The 22028-nt window shown below is 42.8% G+C and overlaps 1 long non-coding RNA gene across 1 annotated transcript; it reads left to right on the top strand.

The window, feature by feature from the left end:
• The first annotated feature begins 6220 nt into the window (after positions 1–6220).
• LOC139600960 (uncharacterized) lies at positions 6221–10623 on the top strand. Its single transcript, XR_011682736.1, has 2 exons — positions 6221–6306; positions 10419–10623. It is a non-coding gene; the product is annotated as an uncharacterized lncRNA (long non-coding RNA).
• The last annotated feature ends 11405 nt before the right edge of the window (positions 10624–22028 follow it).

Below are 22028 nucleotides of genomic sequence, written 5' to 3'. Positions count from 1 at the left end.
TCAGTTTTCCCAAAAGAAGACTATAGAAATTGTCAGGGGACAGAGCAAAGTGACTGAGGTCCCCAAGGGCATGGGGTGCCTTCCAAGTTACAGCTTGGACGCTGATGCTTGAAAAAGACAAATGAGGGGGATACAGCCTTGGCCTCTAAAATCATTAGTGGAATGGCAAAGATGAGCAGGAAACACTTGCTCACAGTTTCTCACTGAAGGAGTATTTTGCATAAGACACGCAGCTACAGTGTGGAACAGATGCAGCCATTCAGCTGCTGCTACTTAGCACATGACCATGTAACATTGAGATTCCAGAAGAAATTAAGGGCAAAGCAACTTCATTCAGAGCACAGAGCACAAGGTTCTCAAATAGTTGTTTTTTAAAGAACAGAGTTTTTTAAATTCACAATTAATAGATCATCATCTTTGGCTTCTCCAGCAGTTCATGCCTCTTGGAAAAATTTGCTGAGTTTTCATGAATAAATTCAGTCCTGAAAAGGTGGTTATTGATGTAGAAGAATTGGAATAGACATCATGCACAGCTACTATAAAAACATTTTCCATGCTCTGAAATGGAAGAAGAGTTCTCATTTAAAACAACTACACCCTGCCATAAAAGTTTGATAGCCCCTTTTTCTCTGCTTTCAGAACAGGAACCCCCTGAGGCACACAGATAAAATTTTATGCTGCCTAACCAAAGCTGGTGTGAAGTCTGGAGCATTCCAGGGAGGCTGCAGCCCATCCCTGGCCAGCCACAGCCTGGGCGAAGCATCAGCCTGTGACATCCTCTCCTGAAACTGTTTGTGCTGGAAATCACTCAGGCATGAGCTCTCCTGGAGATCCAAGCCTTCCCTGCTTTTCTCTGAATTAGTTAGTAGAGACAGCAGCAAGAGGAGGATCTGCTGGGAAATGGAGGCAGGGCACACTTCTGAGAAACCCTGACGAGGGGGCCACACCTCCCCAGAGATGGATTTTCTTTGTAGCAGCTGAATTGGGAGGAGGCTCTCTTTCATTTTACTTCATTTATCAACTTACCCCATTTTAAAACAATCAATTTCCCTCCTCCCCACTAACCTAATAAAAAAGCTGCAAAGCTAAGACAGTCAGGCACAAGCCAACTCTAACATAAAAGGAGGAACTTGAACCTGCTGTCAGATTCCTTACTTTTCTTCTGCTGCTTCCTCTCCTCTTTCCTCTGAAAAGGGAGTTGTGCTGGAAGTCACAGTTTTCTAGGTTATAATCCACCTGATATGGATGACAGAGATGAGATTCATCTCTCCTAACTCCAGGTGTCTGCAGACCAAATGCTGATGTGTGAAACAGTCACCTAGAACCTCTTGGTCAGTGGAAGTAAAGAAACATTTTGAGACTTAGCTGACCTAACACATTCTAGGGAGCTCATGCAGGTGTGGACATGGATACATCCCTGGATAGCAAGGGAGCCCCCTGAGTTCTCCTGTCAGGTTCAGATTTAACATTTGCAGCCTTGGCCCAGCATGGAGGGTGGAAAAAAAGACCCAAAAGTCCTTCCCAGTCATGTGGTACTAAGATTACTCAAAGGCATAGAAGACATAGCTAATAATTAACGTGAAAGGTGTAGCTCCTGTTCAATACCCTCCTCAAGCTCAAACCATCAGGCCACCCTTGTCTGACTACCAAGGAGGTCCGCACACCACATTAGCTGGCACTTCCCATCACACAAATGCACACCAGACTGACCTGTCCTGCAGTGTGACCACTGACACCTTATCCTGCTGCACAGGCAAAGCTTCAGCCATGTCCTTCACTTAGTCTTACATAGCAAAATCAAAAGCAGCTTAAAAAGGCTGGTACCTGGATTCCCCAATGCTTTAAATGAGCACTTCCTACTGAAGGTAACATACAAAGAGAAATCTCTGCTTCATTTGCATCCATTTCTCACTTTTACATATAGTATGAAAAGACTGGAATTTCTTTTGCCCATGTGAATCTAATAAAATTCTCCTTTTTTATACACTTACAGCTTCCCCTGCAGCCAAGTTATAGATGTTTTGGGTTCCCTCTGTGAAACAATTCTGTATAAACCATTCAAACTCTTGTGTGTTCATAACTGTAATTAAAAACATGGTAAAGTTGGTTTGCTTCCTTCCTCAGATATATTGCGCTAGAAAAAGGAAAGAAAAAAATTTTAATATGTGCACTTCTCAGTATTTCATACAGATATGCTCTGTTGGTTTATTTAATCCACAACAAGCTTATTCATTTAAATTGAATCTGAAATCCTGTGGGTGACATTTTCATGCCCATATGTCAGCAGAAGTCTGTTTGGGGTTTGTTTTTTTTCACTTCAACAGAAACAACTTTATCCAGAATTTTTTCAGCAGTGTCCATAATTCAAATCCCCCCTCTAGGCAAGCTTCCAAGCCTCAGTGGCTTGGTCATAGGCATGAGGATGTGTTCTGTGCTTTAAAACCTCACACAGCACTACCCACAGTAATCTTCCATTCCCCTTTCCAAAATTTATCATGTTACTCTCTTCTGCTGATCCTGAACCTAATTTTCTACAAGTTACTTTAAAGCTAACGTTGTCCAGTGTAATTATCTGTATACTTTCTCCCCTTCTCAAGACAAGTAATTACTGCATCTGTAACATCACATGCTTCTTTATTTGTTTAGCTTAATTCTGTGGCACAGGCTTGATAAGGCAAAGACAGCCATACCTTTAAAATGCTTTTCACTTGGGTGTGATTCAGACCAAGCCTCTGATTATATCCCATGATTTCTTTTTTTATTTCCCAATTTATGCATTAAACAGATTTAATTTCTTCTACAGGCATTTGTGAGACATTCACTTCTCCTTGTCAAGTTAGATTAACATTAATTCTGATTTTACCAGCTTTGTATTTTTTTGCTCTTTGTGTATAGCTATGGAGAATAGTTATTGCTGATGCCTTGCACAGCTTCCCCATTACTCTTCCAGCCTCAGCTTTGTGAGCATTGCTTAGAGAATGCATTTTTATCAATTTATGGACACCTGCCCACATATTTCCATAATAGGCATGGGGTTTCTAAGCACATCCACTGCTAATGGATTTGGAATTGCTCCGTGTATTTTATCTGCATTGCTTTGCCTTCAAAATACTAGTGGTATAATTTGTAAAGCAGTTCTCATATTATGTCCTTATTTAATTTTCTTCTGTGATGTCTCAAGCCAGGATGAGACCAGAATGGTGATGTCTTCATGTGGCTGTAATTCAAAGCTGCCTGCAGGTCCTAAACAAGAGTTCACAGCAGCAGTAGGGATCAGTTCTCTCCTCCTGAATCCTTGCAGACCAGCTCCAGAACCCAAAATACAGCAGAGGGCCAGCTGCAGAGAGGGACTGTCTGAAGAGCAGCCTCAAGTACAAACACTACAGTCCCTAATATGCCCAGTCACCCAAACACTGTCATTTACAACCCCAAAAATATTTCTCAATACTGTTGAGAAAGACTTTTCATGTGTGGCCACACTTACCACTGTGTGCCACTGTCCCCCTCATTTGATTTTATAAGAAGGCAAAGACCCCACCATGAAGAGCTCTGCCCAGGTACTGACTGTCCTGGGCCAGGAAACACCAACTTTGCCTCTTGAGCATCTCTCCAAACAAGCTTTCCAAATGATTGTATTGTCTTTGGGGCATGGCAAACACCTTCACAAATAGCCACACTGGCACTTCTGAATATCTGATAATCTGGCCCTGATTTAGGTATCCCAGGTGGTGTTCAGCCCTTATTTGGTCTTGCAAACCACTTGGTCAATACTAGCATAATTCAGTTAAAGAGAATTATGAACAAATGTCACAGTTTATGATATCAAAGTTGGAAGCATTTTTTTACCTAGTGGGTAGGGTGCAAGGTCATTACACGGACAGGATCAATACTACCATTTTTCACAAGTATTTCCATAACTGGGTTTATCTTAACTTTGTAATTATTTTCTCATTGTAGTCTCCTTTTACATTTTCTATTGGGTTTGGGTTTGGATTTGGGGTCTTTTTTACATAGCCTGAGCTGTTGGAATAATACCACCCAAGAACCTCAGCCTTTTCTTAAATATTCCTCCCCACCTCTAGTACAATTTGGCTGCAAAGCAAAACCCATCCACATGTCTAAATCACCAAAATCACGTACAGGCAATAGTAGGTGGTTCAAAATCAAATAAATCAAGTAATAACTCCAAATCTTATCCATTGGGGGACTCCATTCCAGGTGATCTGCAGTTCTCATGTCATGCAAATCAGTCCTAAGACTGATCAGAGACTATGACACAATTATCATAAAATTTTCAGGCATAGTAGGTATAAAAGGTAGGCCAGGTAGAAATATAAATTTGGGCTATAACATGGAATTCTGCCAAGTTTGGTGTGTCAACACCCCTGTACACTGTGTGTTGTGACACAGGTGAGTCAATATTGAACAAGAAGCTAAATTTGAGGAAGTATCTTATTATTTCAGTGCCATTGTTATGAGAATTTTCCTTGTGCTTTTGTCAAATGTATATTTACACAGCCAGGATTTCAGGTGCAAATTCAGAATTGAATATGCAAAACCAGGATGGGGGTTTCTCTGACTCTGAGAATCCACTTTCTTTATCAGGGCACAGAAGAGATGTCAAGGCTGGCAAACATCACCCAGCAGAGTCATCCTTGTGGATCACACCAGCCTTGCCCCTGGTGTGTAACTCCTGGCTCCATGTCTGCACTTCATACCCTTTTCCTTGGTCATACAAACCTCTTTCTCAGAAAGGTGCTGCTGTTGGCCAAACACAAGCATTTTAAATCTCCCTGAAAGTCTCAGCAACTGCTAAGTGCTTGAGTGTCTGAGTTTTAGCAAGAGTGACAACTCCTTAAAGACCCCACTCAAAATTTGGGTGCCAGCATTGTAACACTAATTCAGACTTAAAGAGAGGAATAGTTCCTGCCCCAAAAAATCAAAAACCTGAGCAAACAGGGCCTGCTTCAGTAAGTGCACTGCCATATACAGTGCCCTAAGGCATGGCCTTCTCTTCATTGACTTTGCTTTTCATATCACTCAAGTATGAAACTGATTGACAAAATGACAACCTGGGAAAGAAATGAGCTCAACAGAACAGGAGGTGGGTATGGTCACACAGATTGAGCTCTGAGCACCCAACTCCCCCTTTAAAGAACAACTGAGGCAGCCCAGAGCTCCATAGTGAGGTGCTGAAGAGAGCAGAAGCATTAGAAATGCCAGAAGCACCAGTGTGCCCCCAGGCAGGAACCTCAGCAGGGCCCTGCTGAAGCCCTTGAGGTGCCAGCAAGGGCCAGAGAACCCAGGCTGTGATCCATGGACAGTGGGACCAAAGGGACAGAGACTGCCCCTCTGCTTGGCATCACCCAAAACCCGCCCCAAGGGACCCTGAGCCTCAGCAGGGATAATTGCAATAACCAGGCTCTGGTCATTCACACCCTGCATGGTTTTGTTCTCTCAGCTGGTGATGGTGATCTTTAATTGCCTGAACAGAGCTGGCTGAAATGTGGGCCCAAGTTCTCTTTGTGGCAGCATCTTCTCCCTTCTGAGTTCAAAGAATGGACAGGAGCATTTTGGTCTTAGGACCTTAATTAAGAGTTTTAAAGTCCCAGGGCTTTAATTAAGAGTTTTAAACCCAAGCCAAGGGTTAGAAGGAGCTTGACTATGGATACACATCCCTCACCAAACACCACATAGACAATCTCACTGCAGGATGAGGTGATCTCACAGTGCAAGTTTGGCATCTTCAATAAGATGCCAAACTTGCATTCACTGCCACATGCTATATTAAAAATACAGTAAAAATGAAAATAAAAGGTAAAAGTAGATTATGCTTTTTATACAAACCACTTCTATGCTCATTTTATATCACTCTATGAGATGTTCAAGCCAACATTTCACTGAGCTCCATCTGACAGAGACAGGAAAATGTGACTGCTGCCTCAAATCACCTATGACCCAGCAAATAAAAAATTATATGAGAGATGAGGTATCTCCCTAAGCTGCCTGTGATTTGACTCATTGTTTTTTGGGAGGGTTTGATTTGTAAATGGGAGGAAATATGTCTCCATTAAATTGTCTTCCCACACCAAACACATGCTGCAAAAATTATAGCCCTGGTTAAACAAGGAGGCACACAAAAAGCTGCATTGCTTCGTGACAGTTATTCTGCAGAAAATTCAATTAGGGATAATATTTGATATTCTGAAGTGCCATAAGTCATAGCAGAAATGCCCAGTTACTGAACCAGTAACACTGCCAGGATCAACACAAAACCAGCCCAACCTCCTCACAGCACCAGCTCTGGTGAGTAAGGCACAAAAGCCAAATACTTATCTTTCTCATTTGGAAAAACATTTGTTTGCCTGTAAAGGGATAGCTCTATTTTAAACAGGAAAAATCCACTGCACTGGGGACCTGAAGGCCAGATAAAATAAGCATCTAGGAATATAAATAAGAAAAAGCAGAGAGAGAGAAGAGATAAGCTCTCTTGTCATTCATCTCAATAAATGTGAATTAATTTTTTTTTCAAGATATTTAATTCAGTTTTGTGAAAGATACTGTGTAGGCTGATAAACCACACTTTTCAATATGAATTTAAATATTATTATAATTCAAAGATAACAGAAATTTCAGATGTAATAAAATTTAATTAGTATAAAACAAATCCAAGCAGCACTGTGAAACTCTGAAAATTGGAAATGCAACTCTGTCACCTGCAATATAAATTACACCAGATTTGAGCACATACAGACTTTGCTTTTTTGCAAAATCTCGGTAAAATACAGAGGTGTATTGTTCTCATACAGGGTTCTATATCCAGGGGTAGTTTATCAAACCACTTATACCCAGGAAATGGGAATATTTAAGAAATTTATAGCTGTACACAAAAGCCTGCTCCTTCTCTGTGTGGTTCTTTTTAAAGTAACTAGCTGATCCTTCATAAAAAGAACTGTGCACCTAAAAATGCATTAAAATCCGCATTTTTTTAAAGATGGAGAAAATTTAACAAAATGAACTTCAGATGGAGCTGGTTTGGGTGAAAATTACTGCAAATGGAATAGAGGAAAATTCAGGATCTGTGAGATTTCTCTGAAAAGAGCCACTTGCAGGAATTTCTGAGTGCAAAAATGAGCAACTGGATTTTGGAGTTTTAGACTTGCAAACCTTGGTATCTGTAGGAGTCTCTGCAAGAAAGTCTGCAGGGAAAACACTGGAGTTTATTTTAACTCCTCTGCTTTCTCCACAGCTACCATGGTTTATGAAAGATTTAGCAAAGCTCATTTAACTGCCACTACATTTTCACCCAAAACAGAACAGAAGTGGAGGGAAGAGAGCTTGATGTTTGTTTTTTTTTGCAAAGGATAACCAAAATCCTTTGTCACTTAATTTCTCTCTTTCCTGGTAAAGAACCCTTGGCAAGCAGAGCCCAAAGGCCTCCTGCTCTGTCCCTTTCCCCTCAAAAGCTGCAGCAGCAGAACTCCCATCCCATTTCTTAGAGATCCATTTCCACCACAGCTACAGAAACTCAGCTGCAGCATCAGGGACACACAGAGCTCTGACCACAAACTGCAAATCATGTCATATCTATATCTGTTCATTTTATATAGAGAGAGAGTCAGGAGCCAAATATTCACTTCTCAGAGGCTGGAAAAGCCAGTTACCAGTTATAGAATTGTTTGGGTTGGAAGGGAACTTAGAGGTCATCTAGTTTCAGCTCCCTGCCATTGATGGTGGCACCTTCCACTGGAGGAGGTGGCTCAAAGCCCCATCCAGCCTGGCCCTGAACACTTCCAGGGGTGGGCAGCCACAATCTTTTCCAGAGCTTCACAGTAAACACTAAACATGAGCCTTGGGCTCTCCTGACCTTGTTCTTCTGCATTTTATCAAGAATCTCCTGTCCTGCTGTGGCACAGGGAGAGGCTCTGTGAGCCAGGGCCCCCATGGTAGAACCTGCAGCTGCTCCCTGCCCTCGGCTCAGCTGAGTCTGGGTGGGGTCTCAGGGCCAGCAGACAAACACCTTCTCCAAATGGACCAAAATATAAAATAAACAGATCCTGGATCTCTGCCAAACCCATCCCTCAGGTGCTGGGCTGCCACAGGATCACCCAGGGAGGCATAATGGCAGCAGAGCACATGATGGCAGCTAGGGGCTGAGGGCAGAGCAAATCAGAGACTCTGAGGGATGGTGTCAGTGTTTTCTATTTTAGTTTCAAGTCAGCTACCCTCAAAACCAGTTTGCCTGGAAGAATGATAAAACCATCTTTATTTTTCCTGATAGCAGCTCCCACATTGCTGGAGCTTTTCCACTGCACAGTTCAATTCCCCCTTTACCAGCACAATTCTGCAGATGTATTTAACTACAGGCTGTTCCCATAGAGCAAACTCCTGGCTTGGAAAACCTTGAGCCACTGCCTGCCCAGTTCTCTTTCCAGATTTACTTCAGCCTCTGTTACCTGCTCTCTTGTGGTGTTAAAAGCTCCAACAGATTTATAAGACAAATTCATGCTTGAATCTTGGCAGCAGATGCCTGAGTAACTCAGGACTACAAAAGTCCCTATAGATACAGGTCAGAGGAGCTGAAGCCAGACCTTGTATTTCTGTTATCTGTCTGGTTATACTGCAATGACTGCAGCAGCAAATGAAACGATATTTGTGGGGGGGTTTATCCTAATTCAAGAATACAGAGGGAATAAAATTCCTATTTTGGCTGACAGTGGGATAAAACTACCTCAGCCAGCACTACAGACAGGCATGTGGATCTTGTAGTGTTCTTACCTGTGGCAGAGGTCTGGAACTGGATGATCTTTAAGGTCCCTTCCAACCCAAACCTCTCTGTGATCTGACAATTTCAAACCTTCCCATCATTTTGTCCTCTGACTTGCAATGACAAATCCTTAATGTCAACAACAGCAGTACAGGGCACATTCCCCAAAACATCCAATTTAACCAAATATTTACCAGAAAGGCAGGACATTATGCATTTTGTGAGTGTGTTTAGAAATACTCTCTGCCAAAGAGCCATTCCAAGGCACACTAAGCCAGCTGTATTGAAACTACCCAATGCAGGAATTTGTGTGGCATTTTCAGAACTAATCTGGTCCATTGAAAGCCAAGACAATTTGGACACTTCACCTCTTTTACTGTCACAGATCAGATTAGGTGGGTTGCTCCTGGTGAACTATTGTGCAGCCATACTGGCTTTGGAGGAATTAGGAAATAACCAAGTTTACACTTAGCAATTGAACACTTAGCAATTAGGAAATAAACATGTTTTTCACTTCACTCCATTTTAATGGTATAGATCTCTGATCTTTTCCTCTGAACAAAAGGAACTTTTGGCCACCACAATGTCATCCATAATATGATGTGATGGTGAAGCTGATGACTCAGTCCTGAGAGGCTCGTGGGGACCACTGTAATTAGGACATCCCTTCACTTCTGTCCTATTTTTATCCAGCTCTTCACTTCTTCTTCTGAAGTACTATTGTTTCAGGCATCAGCCACACAGACACAGCACTGCTGCTCAGCAAGCCAAGAAAACTGAGGCATTAAACAGAGTTAAAACCTCCTTGCCCTCTACATCTCTCCTATTACAGATAAACCTATTGACTTAGTTAAGCCTCAGTGCAGCACTTTGCCACCCCAGGGTACACAAAGCAGCCTCCAGCTGTCTCCTCTTGTGCTGTTGACCAAAAGGAGAGGAGCAGTTTGGTTCTGATGCTGAAGTGGAGAATATTACCTTGGTCAATTTGGAATTGAATCAAACACCTGTTTTAGCATGGTTTTGCTGGTTTGGGGGTTTTTCCCCCAAAATTTAAACATAGGCAAAATATCTCACAATGGCATCCATTTAATCTGCAGAGAGTTCAGCAAAAGAAGCCTGTTTCATTTGAATTTTTTCAACAGGGAAATTATTTGTCAAATAAAGTCATTTAAATAGAGAGTCTCAGCTCTAGTCTGCAGTTTTAACTGGCTTGTTTGCATCAGGAAATAAATGGGGTGACCCTTCAGCCTGAAGTTTTAAAAACTATGATGATTCTTTCAGGGATGATCATAAACCATAACATCCCTCTGTAAATACATACTTTGATATTAATGTAAGCTTTTTTTTTCTTCTTCTTTCTTAGATAAAAATTTTTCATCATTTTTCTGTTTACTTTTGGTTTATACCTGATGCAGGAAAAGATCAAATCCATTTCTCCAGAAAACACCACTTATCTCTATTCTTTGAAGCGAGTGATAAAAACAATTAGAGCTTGGTGCAGTCATGAATCTCTCTGCCATCCTATTCCTTGCACAGAACTGCAGATTGGTTTGCAAATTTTTTAATCAAGTGAGTGTGAAATCTCAAGATAAATTTGAACAGCAGAACACAGACAATTAATTTTTTGTCCTACTGTCTCTGTTCATCCCAGGTTAGAGCTGCCAAAAGCCAGGCCTGTGGAGGACACCTGGGAGAGGTTTGCAGCCCAGCAGAAAATATGTGGGGCATGGCTGCTGGATCTCTTCCTCAATATCTGGCCAAGAAGCTGCAAAAACTATTCCAGAATTCAGAGTTTGAGATGACAGGCTGCAGAAGTAGAATTCTACCTATTTCCGAATAAATAAAATATGATCAAAGGAAGACCTTCAAGTGATTTTTGTTTCCCAGGGCTCACAGCACACACATTCAAAAATGAAACTTCTGATACTCCTAAGCACAAACTGTCTACTGAATTTTTCCTAAAAATTTTTTTTCAGCCATAAATCCCAAGGCAGGGAGTTCTGCAGGGAGGAATCACAGTTAAGACATAAACCAGATAATGCATGTGTGTGATGCTGTCCCCTCCACTGCTCTTTCTCACCTGAGGATGCTAAAAAACCCCAAGGGCATCAAAGAGAACACTAGCAAGAGGCCACAAATGTCTTGGCCAATAAAATATTTCTGTGTTTTGCTCCAAAACCCACCAGAGAAGTTGGTTCCCCCTTGGCTTTGCCCAAGGCAGGCTCACTGCAGATTTGCTGCTGTTTGTGGCAGGTGAGGGCTGAACTGAGCTCAGAGCAAGAGCCAGAAAACAGCACATGGCATCCCCCCGAGGGGAATACCCCAAACTGGACATTTTATCTCACAGAGGAGCAGTCTCAGTCCCTGCCTGCACAGGGAAAGGGAAGGGCAGCCCCATCCCAGCAGGAAATCCCCCTGGCTGCTCCTGTGCTCCCTGCCAGACACCCCCTGCCATCCCCTCCCTGCTGATGGCACCTGAGCCCTGGAGAGCTGCGTGCTCTCCTCCCTGGCCATGGCATGAGACACCCAGAGCCAGCCTGGCAGCCCAGGAGGGGATGTTTTAGCTGCACTTTCCCAGGGCTGAGCTCTCAGTGACAGCCCAGCACAGCCTCAGCTCAGCTCCTTTAGCAGAGCCTTCGTGGTGAATTTCCTTCCAACATCACCTCTCAAAACACCACCTGCACGTGGTTAAATACACACAGAAAAGCTGAAAATGGCCTTTCTCACCTCAGCACTCAGGGGCAGCAAATATAAAAGTATCACTGGTGCCAATAGACCATCGACTGCAACTCAGGTTCACAAACATATTTCTGGGTTTTCAACACTATCTGCTTCAAACACATAACAAACCATAAGATAAGTTTGCAATCACAAATCAATAAATTTCTAAAGATTGAAAAATCTGTGTCTAACTTAAAGATATTATTTGGATTTTTTATATTTTAAATTTTCTTTGTTCAAAATACAAAAACTGCATTATTCTCTTAATATTCATCTCAGGTACCTTCCTTTTTGGAAAAAGTGAGTTTCATGCTCAAATGATCTGCAAAACTAAGAACAGCTCTTCCAGAGTCTAATTCAGTGCCTTTTCAACCTCTTCAGAACAGATAACTGAAATCCATTTACAGAAATCCCAGCACCCTCTACAAATCTTGAATACTTTGTTGAGAACTACAACAGCAGCATCAGGGCAGCAGGAGTTAGGCAGGGATTAAGTGCCAGGGAAGACAATCACTTAAATAAAACCCTTTTAGCAGGCAGAGACTGAACCCTCCAGTCCTTTCTGCAGTGCCTTCTCAGAGGGGCAACTCCATCCAGAGCTGCTAAAACAGCTAATACCAGTTAATGTTCCTGTGCATAAAATAAACATGCAAGCCATACAAAGTCCCTGTCTACAACAGTCTAATAGGTTTTAAATATATAAATTGTTATAATATGACTATGCTTCATACATATTTGGGTGAGTTTTATTTCCCATTATTCTCCCACCGGGATGGTCTGATAAAAATATCAAGTTGAGTGCAGGGCAGCTGGTTCACAAAATCACACTGGGAAGTTTAAAAAATTATGGTAAAAAAGTAAATATTAAATATGACAGCAAAATGCCATGAAGCTCAGCTGACATCTGCAGACACTGTGGTAAACTTTCAAAATACAATGACAAAATTCATTGTCATTGTAGCCTCAGTTCATCAATGCAGCCTCAGTCCATGTTCAGACAAGTGCTCCAGACCTGCTCTGTGCTTTGAGCATTCACACAGCTCTTCACCCTGGAGAGCCCCAGGTCAGTGTTGGTAATCTCCTTGCTCCCTTCCTGAGTGCTTCCAACCAAATCCATTCAAAAGCTCAAAGGGTCAACCTGCTATTTTAGCAATATCAAACAGACATATTTGCAAATTGTCACTTGTTTCTTCCAAGCATAATGGCACATTTCATGCCATTACAGTCCCACTTGGTCAAATGCCCACTTGTGTTTTGCTGCTGAACCATAATAAATTGTTATAATAATAATTTTAATTGACTGTGCTAAGTATTTAAAGAATTTGTGAGAGAAAGTTCTGAGGGATGTGGGCAAGAAAAGGTTACCTTCAAAAGTCAGTTCTCCTTTTCTTAAAATAATTTGTATTCTTTGAAGTTTCTAAGAAAAGAAGGATCTGGACTGTGAATTGATGTTTTATAGTCTTTGCCATTTGTAATACAATTAACTGGTTTTTATTGCTGAAAATTTTAGAAAGTTGTCTTGCAGCATAATTGGTGCCACAGATCAAAAGGACTTTGGTGTTTCCTCCTGGAAACCATGTAACTATGCTTGATTCTCATCTTTGTGTTTTAGAAAACCTACTTGCTGCCCATGGTGTGAGCATATACTGGGATGATTTTACAGTCAAAGACAAAAATCCCTTAACATCAAGAGGTTTTTTTATTATTTTAAACTTTTTCCAGGTTGGGAAGATTCATGCTGGCTGGATATACAAATGCTGCATGTCTGATAACATGTGGAACAATGACAACTTTGGACAATTTTAGTCACTTCATGAGAATCATCTGCCTTGAAATGAGGCAGAACCTAGAACAGAAAGTTGTGCTTTTTCCACAGTGTTACCAGATTTAGATTTTAATTAGCTTCAACCAAATTTTAATTAGCTCTATTCATTAACACCTCTTCTTTTTTTTGCATTTCAGTGTAGGAGTTTTAATCAGCTTATCAAGTGGGACAAAGATGATTTTTTGCTGTGAATTTACATACTTGAGATCTCTCTCTTAACAGCACCAGACAGAAAGAGACAATGTGGGTCCCTTGGGAGGGTCTGTGGCAGGGTGATGAGGTCAGAGGCTTTTCTGCATTTTCACACACAGACTCACCTGGCAGCATTTCCTCCCCAGGCACATGGCAGGGGGACACATCAGGGAAGGGAAGAAGGCACAGAAGACAGGAGCACATGTGTGGCACTGTACACACAGATACACACACAGCTTCCCTGCCAGCTTTCCAGAACCATCCACTGGGCTGCCAGGCTTCAGTAGCAGCAGGCATCATTACATGGGACCTCTTCACACCAAAGACAAGGCTGTGTCTGCCCTGCAGGATGCAGAAAAACCTTCCAGCAGCTTTCTGGACAATTAAAGTTAAAAGTTCAGCCAAGTCTGCAAATCTACAACAAATTCATTCCTTTGAGGCTTGGTGCTTTTTAGACACAGCCCAGCAGAGAGGCAGAGCAAAGCCTGAACACCTCCTGACTCATCTCCCTCCATTCACCCACAGCTGGCCTCCTGCTGACCCCAGCCCTGGCAAGAGCTCTGGCAGCAGCCCAGGGAAGGGGTAAGTCAAGGGGAATAGGTCTCCATCAATTCTAGAACAGCAACACACTTCTGCAGGTACCATGCAAACATCACACTATCAGCTGGAAGATCTCTCTGACCTTGTTATAACTCCTTAAAAATTCTACCTTTGTGGACGAAACTTTTTTTTAAAATTATTAATAAGAAGGTATATGTTGCTTATAGCAAAGTCATTGGTGGCCTAACTATTTTTATTTAAAAATAAAAAGGCACAATGCAGTCACAGTCATTGTCTTCTGTTCCACTTAGAGCAAAGATAAGCCTGCAGCAAAATTACTTGATACACAGCATTGTTCTGTAACTTTTAGAGCTAGGAGCTCTATTTCTAAATATTAATAAGATATCCCAAACCACAGAAGACCTTCATCCATTTTCATTTGGTTTAAGTATCCTTTCCTTCCCTCCAAACTGTAATCCCTGTGCTGAGCCTGCTCCCCACATCACAGATTTACCACTTATCACTGGCCTTATCACTCAGCCCCACTGAGCCCTGAGGCCCCAAGCCCAGGTGTGACACACCAGTACAATGAGTGACCAGGGGATGTCTGTGCTGTTGCAATAACATAGCCCAGAACTGCTAACATGACTAAATACAGTGAAATTAATTCTTCCCAGGCCTGACCTGTGCCTCAGCAACACAGAGGAACTGTTGGCAGACAGGGGCAACCTTTTCCCACAGCTGTAATTAGCATGATGGCTTCATAATTACATGGGAATTTAGATGTGTTTGGAGAAGGAGATAAAAAGCCTGCTGGGATCCTGGTGACTGTACTCATTACCTGCAGAAATGTTAGCATCCAGATCAGGGCTGGGCACAGACAGCTACAGCAGTGCTGTGAAATTCCAGAGCATGCTTCCTGCTCTGTACATGTGAGAATGGGGGCATCCCAGGGACAGATATTAACAAACTTCTCCAATTTCTAAATTTCCAAAGCCAACTATTTGGTTCTTTTCTTTCATGCCACTGTGGCTCACCGTTAACATGATAGAGATGCAGAAAAATGAGGGTAATGAATGGTGGCTTGAGCACCAAGGCTTCTGCATGCCCTCCCACAATCATAACGGGGTGTGCAGGACACTGGCAGAGCCCTGCAGCTCAGGGTGGCACAATGAGGCAGCACCTGCAAAGGGCTGTGCTTGCTTGTGCCTCCAGAGTGTTGGGATGGTTTATCAGGCAGGCAGCACAGGAGCAGCTCAACAACAGGATACAAGGTCACTGCAGGCACAGGCTGGCTGTCCCCAGGGGAATCACTGGGCTGGAAGAAACCTTCAAGGTCATTGAGTCCAGCCCATGTCCTAACACCTCAACTAAACCATGGCACCCAGTGCCACATCCAGGCTTTTTAAACACATCCAGGAACGGTGACTCCACCACCTCCCCAGGCAGGCCATTCCAGAACTTTATCACTCCTGCTGTAAAAAACATTTTCCTAATATCCAACCTCTATTTCCCTTGGTACAGTTTAAGACTGTGTCCTCTGGTTCTCTCAGTGCTACCTGGAGAAAAATACCAAACCTCACCTGACTGCATCCACATTTCAGGAAACTGTAGAGAGTGATACAGTCACCTCTGAGTCTCCTTTTCTCCAGGCTAATGTTTCCAAAGGCAGCACTGCAACCTCCCCCTACCCACTGCATGAAAAAGTAAATCCACTCTGGGGACAACATTTTCATTTTTCTGCAGAGCAATAAGTCAGTAAAGAAATCTAATTCACCCCCACTATAAAACACCAGTGCCAGTCATCCACATCAGGGCAGATTAAAATTGCACAACATTCCCCAAATGCACATTTTGACCATTTTGTGAAGGTAAAATGTGCTAAGGCTATAATTACTTTATAGTGCCAGATAATTTAAGCACTTTCCTGGGACTGACTTTTGAAGCCAGGAGACCATCAGGTATCTGGTTACAGGATCATGGCAAGGAGATGATAGATATGTATCCTCACAGTGAACATTTTAAATATATACCACAACCATGCTCAGAATGGGGGTACACAAATTCCTCTGGGAGTTCAATGAAACCCAAAAGGAAACCTTTCCATCTCCCTGCTGTGAGCACATGTTGGGTGTCAGAGAGGTGAAGACATCAAACTGGCTCACTGGAGCTGCTAGAAAAAGCCAAAACCCTCAGGAAATATTCCCAAGTGGGACATGATCTCCAGTATTACTTCAGTGTCATGCACCATTCACTCTCTCCTCTATTAAACATTTTTTAGGAGAAAAGACTATAGAAACTGAAGGAACAGGAACACAAACATGCTACATCTCAATCTTTGCACATCTCAACCCCAAAAGTCACCTGTGACCATGCTATCCATGAAGCCATTGCCTCCAAACTCTGGATGGTTTCCATTTCAGGCTCTCCATTGCTTTCACTCACAACCAGGTGAGCCCAGAAGCTGAAACCTCCTAATGATCCCCTAAATCAGGCTGAGTTCAGCTGAGCTGGGCCTGTCTCTGCATAGAGAGGGGTGTCCATGGAGCAGCTTTGCACAGTGAGCAAACTGCAGGGTGTCCAACCTCTGCAGAGCTCCTTGGGGCAGACATTTACTGGGGAACACAGGATGGGAGACAGGAAGAGGTGGTTGTATGTATATTGAAATGTATGTCAATACATTTCAATATGTTTACCTGCCAAAGTCCAAACTAGTTTGGAGGTATGAGCCTGGTTCTGCAAAATCTTTTTTTCTTTTTTTCCTAAGCCAAGCCTCACCCTGCAGGATAGCTACAGTCTTTACCAGACATTTAGGAGATTAAAAACACCCTTGATAGGTAAGCTCATCTGAAGACTTCTTTGAAGCACTTGAACATTTTCTGTCATTTTTCCCTTCATTTGCATGTAAAGTTGGATAGGCAGTTTGACAAAGCAAAATTTAAGCATTTGAGACCTGTAAGAAGACAAGAGGACAGAGGAAGGGGCAAGCAGTGCTCCAGTAGAGTGACCACTGGCTCAGGTATGGCAGTGTAACACCCCATGGGGACACCTAATCCCAGGTTAAAAATAACCCTATTTCAGAATGATGTCTCCTCTTTCAAGAATAATTACCCTTTTCCTGAGATGCCATCCAATTCCCTGCTCCAGAAAAATTAAAACTTTGTAGTGATTATGATTGGAAAGATTTATTTCAGAGATGCAAATACAACAATTAAAAAGGGTCCACACAATTAAAAATAAGCTTGCTGCATTTTTCCATGCATATAACTCTCCTTCTAATGCTTTGCAAGGCTTCTGGCAGCATCAATCTTTTAATTTTTTAGTTCACAGAGCACTCTTTTGAAATGTAATGGCTACATAAGCTCTGCAGCTCTGAAAGCCTCTGCTCTCAGTGCACACCTTTAGGAGGCACCACTCTTACAGAGGCACTGCAGTTCTGTGAGTCCTCTCTGCTGGCTGTTGAACACCCCAGGGACCAGCTGTCCCTTCCAGCCCTGGCTCCTGCACAGACCTTTCTGAGGTGCTCAGGAGCAGGCTGGGACACATTTCCTCTCCTTCTCCTCCTGTCAAGCATGGTGAAGGTCCTGTGAGTGGGACAGGGTGAAGCACAGGCAGGAGCCTCAGCTGACAGACACAGCACAGCTCTGCTGTGGGGAAAAGCCCTTCCCAAAGAGCTGTTATGTGCTGGAACACCAGCACACAGCAAGGCATGGCTTTGACAGCAGGGACAGATGAAATGGAGTGGAAAGATCTGCAAAAGCAGTGCTGGTCCTACAGTCCCAGCAGTGAATGCAGCAGCAGCAGCAGCAATACAGTTCCTGTGGGTCTCCTCAGTTGCATTGTACCATCTATTTCTATGCTTCCTTTCCTGCAACCCTGCTAAGAGCCCAGAGGTAGCCCAGGGTTAGGCTCCTTTTCTTGAATCATCTCACCAGTGCTGCTAATTGATCTCAGTACCGAATAATTGATCTCAGTACAGAATAATTGATCTCAGTACAGAATAATTGATCTCAGAAGGGGAGATTTTTTCCATCATGGCAAAGCTGCAGCAGATCACATAGCATTTAATCAAACTAGACTTATTGTCACAGACATGTTTTATGAAAAATCCTTTCCTTAGGATTTTTTCTCCTGAGAAGCCGAGAGGCCTCAGGAACAAAATGTAAACAATGGTTATCTGCTGCTGGGGAATGCAACAGGTGCATCTGTGATTGGTCTCATGTGGTTGTTTCTAATGAATGGCCAATCACAGCCCAGCTGTCTGGACTGTCTCAGTCAGTCACAAGCCTTTGTTATCATTCTTTTTCTATTCTTAGCCAGCCTTCTGATGAAATCCTTTCTTCTATTCTTTTAGTATAGTTTTAATGTAATATATATCATAAAATAAATCAGGCCTTCTGAAACATGGAGCCAACATTCTCATCTCTTCCCTCATCCTGGGACCCCTGTGAACACCACCACAACTTATCATCTAAATATTTTAAGAAATCCACCTGAGCTGTTCTCTACTCAAGCAAATGGAAATCTATGAGGAGCAGCAAAAATTCTTGGGTTTTTTTTCCTAATAAGATCCATGCACTAAGAATCATTCCTTCCCATCTCTCTCCTTCCCTTCTCCCACAAAATACTACCTGACTGTTAGCCCACAAAAAAGCAAAGCATAACCAGGGGACACCTGTCTGCAAATTACTTCAGGCAATCCCTGAGGCTGTGGCCCCAGCTTGGGTCTGTGAGCCAGCCAAGCCCCACCCCACTGCCACAGGCAGCAGGGAAGCCAGCCCTGGGAATCCTGCTGTGGGATGGTCCAAAGGGGTGGGACACTGCCTACATGGTCCAGGGGTCCCTTTTAGCACTCAGGGAGTGATGGTGTCCCCCCGTGGGGGCACAGGCACACACAGCTGCTGGCAGCAGGACTCTGAACACCACGGCCTTGCCATTGCTGACAGAGGGCATTTGGCCAGGGGGGGACACAGCCAGGCACAGCCCCCAGCCCCTGCCAGGGTCCTGGGGGCAGGGAGGGACCTCTGCTGCAGGCACACACCCAGCAGGGGCCACCTCAGCCCTGGGACACTTGTAAAGGTGAAGGAAAAGCAAGATGAATCAAAGCCAAGCCAGGAGATGCAGTCAGAAGTTTCAACTTCCACACCAAGCTCATCCACTCTCTGCAGATGGAGATTCAGTCATGAATAGAGAGATAGGAAAGTAGAAGGTGTGTTTAGAGGAAAAAAATATTTTTCTAAAAATCAGGAGCTCTGGATAGCTGGTCTTGACTTTTACCCTAGGAGAATCAGACATAACAACACTTCTCTAAAAGATTAGTCTTATTTTTTAAATGCAAGGGTGCTCTCTGTAGGACTGGAGAAGTCCTGCCTGCTGTTTGCAACCTTTTAAAGCCCTATCAGGCAGCAATTGGTGCTCTTCCAGTATCAGCAACACACTTGTCCCACTTGCTGGGAGTTAAAAATCAGTTTATGAAAAAAGTAAGTTTGTTCTGCATCTAAGAAAGTAGTAGCTAGATTTTCCCCTTGATAAACAAAGCAGCTGTTTTGCCCAACTCAGAGCCAGGACTATAAAGAATCTCCTATGTGGCATGCTGATTTGTTTAATAATTTCTGGCTTCAGAGTTTTATTCCATAATATGCAACTATTTATATGAATTATAATAGTTACAGCAAAGAAGATGATATCACTTAAGAGTAATGGCACACCTGATTCAGAGCAGGGACTAAGTCTGATCATCTGTGGATGATCATCAACCAAAAGGATCCATTGCACACATCCAGGCATCTCAGGCCCAAATAGTTCTTCCCTTTTAGCAAATCAGCATTTTCTGTGCTGCACTGCTTGTAAAAGTTGGCTTGGGTACTTCATGTATTTATGTAGCCCCATGGGTTTATTTTGTAGCCAAGACCAAGCTCTTCCTGCTGCTGGCTTTGCAAAGGGCTGTTGCCTTTGCCCAATTCACCTCACTGAAAACAGGTTTAGTGACCTCCTCAGGAGCTGCTGGCTTCACCAACTCAATCTGCAGGCTTGACACAGATAAATGAATTATTTCAATGCATAAGCTGAAGTAAAAAGATAATCTCCAGACCATCTTGTCCAGAGGAACTGGCTCTGTTTTATCTGGCTTCACTCACACCTCATGGCACCTTCACCTCCTGTACAGGCATCCTGGAGACAAGGGCACTGAATGCTTGAATTACAGATCCTGCCATCTGTTCAATGATTGATCTCAGATGCATCTGCGCTGAAGATTAGAGATGAAAATGCAGGATAATTCCCCCTTCTGAAATATTATCACATGTGCTACCATGGATAAACCTTCAGTTTTGTCACTGACATCCCCTCAGTTCTCTCAGAACATATTCTGCATAGTTGTGACATCAGCTCTCCAGGAAGAGGACAAGTGTTGGTCTTATGAAGAATATGAGCCAACAAAATCACACTCCTTAGCCAAAGAAACCAGTATTTAGAAACACCCATATGGAAATTCAGCTATTAATACTCTCTTGGACTGCCTTGGAAACAAGTGTCAGGAAAAAGAGCTCTTTAGTAATTCATGAGGTCAGAAATACAGAGACAACCTAGACAAATTGCTAACCAGGCTCAAGTAGAGCAAGCATGGAATGCTACAAAACTGAACTTCAGCAGTCTTCTGAACACAAATCCCAAATCTCTTTCTGAATCAAATGGCTGTGCTGATATCATCACACTTGCCAGGCTGCTGAGAGTTCTGAGTCCAAGAGAGAGGGTGCTCCATGCCTATTTTCTTCCTATGCATTAAAAAGATGGTTTAAATTAACTCTTCCATCCTCCCAACCAAATCCTCTGTGAACAGCACTGGGCTAAACCATGTTTCTCCTCCTGCTTCCAAGGTGTCTCAGACCCCAGTTCCCCATGGTGCTCAGACACTTGAGTCACACACACTCACTCACTGCTGAGTCACCCTTCAGAGCTGGGCTCCAGTGCCCCTGGAAGGCTGGGTTGGTGCAAGCCTGTCCTTGTTGGATTTACAGCAGATGAACAAACATGAATGTGAACCAGCTGCATGTAAGTCCTGTGTCTCATTCCATGTTCATGACTGCTTCAGAAGTCAGAACTCTGCCAACCTGGAGCTAATGCTTAACCTCAGAGATGCTGTCACATATGGCAGAGCACATTACAACTGGTGAGTGTCATTTGTTTCAATATTTACCAAAGGCTTAGTCCTATTATTTAGACAGTTTTATAAACTATATGATAAGCTATATGATATTTTGCAAGTAGCATTTTAACCAAGTCAATTTTCTGAAGCTTCTTTATCCAGTAAGGAGAGCTCAGCCTGTTAGTTCCTGTTAATTGTATAAAACTTTGCTTCAATAGCGTTCACTAGCAAAGAATATCCACTTGAATACTTTTAATTTAAAAAAACCAACCAACCAAAAAAAACAATCCACTGTTTTTTCCTGCTACTTCTGTTGCTGCAAATCAGTAAAATAGCAAGAGAAGTGCTGACACCTACAGGACATTTGTGTGTCTAGAAACCCGTTCTGGTTGTCCTACATCACTCACACTGAGCTACAGCTAAACAAGCAGATGGCTTCAGAGTACAACAGCTACTCAATCAGAATTAATTTACAAATGACTGGAGTAACACTTGATACACTTTTTCAACACTTTTTTTTAATACATCTCGTGAACATCCAATCCAGGCCTATTAATGCTGATTATTTGAAGCTCAGAAAGCTGAAAAAATAAGCTATCAAGAGTACTTTCCAGTCCTATTTTTACTCCCTACTTTCCACTCTGCTCACAACCTTGGCACTTCTCATTTCTGCCTCTAGCTTCTTTCCCTTCTTTTTTTTAGGCAGGGAAGGGTCCCTGAACACTGGTAATTAAGAGATGCACTTCCACCTCATTCTGTTAAGAGCAAACTCTAGGACATAAATCAGAAAGATGTTTCCCCCTTCTCCCAACACTTTTTCTAGACTATTCTTCTTTCCC

This window comes from Agelaius tricolor, unplaced genomic scaffold, assembly GCF_023055355.1.
Source record: "Agelaius tricolor isolate 1412-34295 unplaced genomic scaffold, bAgeTri1.0.p SCAF_2, whole genome shotgun sequence".
Classification (NCBI taxonomy): Eukaryota; Metazoa; Chordata; class Aves; order Passeriformes; family Icteridae; genus Agelaius; species Agelaius tricolor.
This window is presented reverse-complemented; position numbering and strand designations above follow the sequence as displayed.